The sequence below is a fragment of the Theropithecus gelada genome, chromosome 17, assembly GCF_003255815.1.
Source record: "Theropithecus gelada isolate Dixy chromosome 17, Tgel_1.0, whole genome shotgun sequence".
NCBI classification, from domain to species: domain Eukaryota; kingdom Metazoa; phylum Chordata; class Mammalia; order Primates; family Cercopithecidae; genus Theropithecus; species Theropithecus gelada.
In genome coordinates this window covers 29,258,131-29,261,615 of record NC_037685.1, presented here as the reverse complement: position 1 = coordinate 29,261,615, position 3,485 = coordinate 29,258,131, and the positions used below count along the sequence as shown (strand labels likewise).

General features: G+C 40.7%; 1 pseudogene; it reads right to left on the bottom strand.

The window, feature by feature from the left end:
* Positions 1–919: 919 nt before the first annotated feature.
* On the bottom strand, positions 920–2,544 carry LOC112611148 (annotated as a pseudogene).
* Positions 2,545–3,485: the final 941 nt, after the last annotated feature.

Here is a 3,485-nt window from a genome sequence, read left to right as displayed (position 1 = left end):
AACTGATTGATTGTCACAGAAGTTAATTAGTTGCCTTAACTTCTAATTATTGCTATTGCTGCAGCCAGGAATAGAATGCATGCCTGTAAAACTGCAATCCAGTCTATTTCCTGGACACCACACTTTGATTTTGTCTTTGTTTTACCCATAAAATGGATTTACCTACATTGAAAAATTGTATAAAGTAGTTTACTGATAAAGACGTAAGAATTATAGAAATAAAACAGAAAAGATTATGACAGATTCTTATTTTAAAGAAATCAAGGCTTAATGCCAAATATGTTAGCCCATAACCCACACTATTTTGTAATCGTTAAATATGATGTTGAATTGATTATTTACCTATTGCCTCTCAGCAACAGTTCCACCCTGAATTCTCTGCTCTCTCAGGCTAGGAATGGAGTTCGGGTACTCTCTTCTCAGACTATTTTGCTAGTTAGTGTGCTGAGGTTCTGTCCTCACAAAGCATTGTTCAGACATTTGAAGGCAAGGAGAGGGTAGAAAAGGTCTTATTTCTTCTTGGTTTGAGGTCTGTCAGCATTTCCCTAGCTTCCGGGTTTGTTTGGTGTTTTTTCACTCTGTGTTTTGCACTTCAATGTTCAGATATGTTGAACACAGAGACCCTGGTGTGAGCAGTGTGAGCCAGCTCTGTCTCTTCAGTGGGCTGAATCCAGGACATAGGTCAATGGGACCCTTTCTCCAACCACTAATACTTGGTGACCTCATTTTTTTGATTTGTTGCTACTCAGTGAATAGTGGCTGCTTACTGTTTCAATCATCTATCTTGATTTCTGCTTTCAAACAAAAGTCTAACCAATTCCCTGTATTCCAGTCACTAAAAGGCAAACAACTGAGATTATCTTGTACTAATACAATAATTTGACCAGAAATATTTCATTTGAAATCTGAAATCCAGTAATTATTTTGTTTCTTCATAAAGTATTGTATGCAACTTTGTTTTTCTGTTCTCAGGGAAGCAGAATTTAATCAGATGTTGTACTTCTGTTGGATAACCTGTAATGGGACAAGCTTAGTGACTCCTCACATAATGAAACACACAGCCGTAACAAAACACATAGCTAGAAGCAGCAATAACAGTATCGGTCACCTGGGTTTTACGATACAGGGGGCATACAGTCTGCATTTTGGGTAAGAGGCAACAATCAGAGTTATAGTCTAGGTGGACAGGTGGTGGTGGAGTAGGCGAGGCAGTCAATGATTGATGGTTTATTGGTTTTCAGATGAGTACCACCAGTCAAGGAACTGTAAGAAGAATACACTGACAGAAAGGCCAGTAGACAGGGATAAGGCAACACCCCTCACAGCTTTCTTCAGAGCTGACTTTATCTTCTCACTAACACTCCTGGCTGGTTGCTGTATCATGCTGGCTTCAGCTGGTCTATGCTCCAGAGCTTGTATATCCTGAACTGTCAGTCGACCTAGCTGAACTCCAGCCAGTCTCAGCAGTGGTGAGTGATGCTGAGATTTTCCTAGGATGTACCGAAGTTGTACAAGAAACCCTCCTGCTCAGGCCATGTTAACAAATGGGTAGGTTGCCAGGAAGGGTCTGTAAAGTGGTTTCCAGTTGGAAGAAGGGGGATGAATAGAATCTCTCGGCTAGAAGCCAGCTTCTCCAGCTTCATTTGCAGATAGAAAAGAAGAACCAGGAGGATAATTGATTTCCAAAGCTGCTTCCTTAGGAGACCAGTGCTAGCCAATCTCTGAGACTTGTGAGTGTCCCCCATTATGATTCTCTTTAAGCCACAAAAGTTTTCAGAAAATGAGGCACTGGTTCTAGACAGTTACACTGTTGGAGCCGGAGATGTAGCAGAGTAAAGATTTCATCAAACCACCTCCACAAGAAGCTATAGTGGGTGGGATGTGATTCTGCAAGAACCTTGACCACATGCTGAAGAGCAGATCTCACTGCTGTCATTAAACTGTCCTGTGCTACCACCACAAAGATGGATGGCTGGTCAACAGCCACAGAAACAGTCGTGATGTGAGCCTGTGTTCAGCCATAGCTTCCTGTGTGTACTGGCTTTCACTTTACCCACAAACTCATGAGCATGAACGTTTTTGGGAGGAAGGGCATCAAAAGAATGCTCAATCTTAAAAGTAAACTTCCTGCATGGTATCCAAAACTCCAAACTCAATGAACTGGGAGAAAAAGATCTGTTGTGGAGGCACAGGGGAGTCTCAAGGAGGTTAAGAACAAAACTGACTCGGACGTCGGTGGAAGTGGTATGTGGTAAGGGGGTAAGTTGTCAAATGCCGCATCTCAGGGCAGAACGTGGCTGTGTTGTACAGGTATCTGGGAAGGAGCGCGATCCTCTGGATCTGCGAACCAGGAATGCCATCCCCGCCACCCAACCATGAGAGCTCAAAAGTCAGCGGATTCTGAGGATTCAGAGGTGCCAGTGTGAGTTTCGGACACAAGGACTGGCTCCAGCTGACTGCTTTGAGTATCCCCTCCAGCGCCCACTTTTGCTCACTGACCTCAGACAAGGCGCAGAGAATGTTTTTTATATATATATATATCATGTTTTATATATAAACATATATAACATGTCATATATTTTATTTATATATAACATGCTATATATAGAAATAATATACAACATATATATAACATGCTATGTATATAAATAATATATATGACATGTTATATATATACACACACATACATATTTAAAAATTTTTGAGACAGGGTCTTGCTCTGTCACTCAGGCTGCAGCTCAGTGGCGCAAACTTGGCTCACTGCAACCTCTGCCTCCTGGACTCAAGCAATTTTCATGCCTCAGCCTCCCAAGTAGCTAGGACTACAGGTATGCACAACTACACCCGGCTAATTTTTGTATTTTTAGTAGAGACAGGGTTTGGCCATGTTGGCCAGGCTGGTCTTGAACTCTTGACCCAAGTGATCCGCCCACCTCAACCTCCCAAAATGCTGGGATTACAGGTGTGAGTCATCACACATGGACAGTATTTTATATTATATAGAGTGGGTTTTCTTTTTTCTCAAGCAAAAAGAGATATTTTGACTTTTCGTCATTGAAATGAGGCAAATAATAAAGTATCATAAAGTCACAGTAATATAAATCTCACCAAGCAATTAGTTATGATATTTTAAACATTTCTGGTCATATATTCATCAGTGCTTACATCACAGACTCTAGCTTATCCTGACTGTTTCTTGTGTTGCTGCTGCTGTTCATGCTTTCCCCTCCCAGTTGGACTGCCCTTTGTTTTCATCCTCTTGTACACTTTGACCCTTCTCAAACTCAAAGGAAGTTAGCCTGAGGCCTGAACATGAAGCCTTACCTTTCATATTATACTTTTCAGAAATGTAAAGATATTTTATTACATTTTCCTGAAGAGTGACTGTTTCTCCTTTAATTGTATATATTTTGGCATTTATCACAATTTTTATAAAGATGGGGTACAAATTATAACTACAAGACCCATTTAGTCATATATTTTAA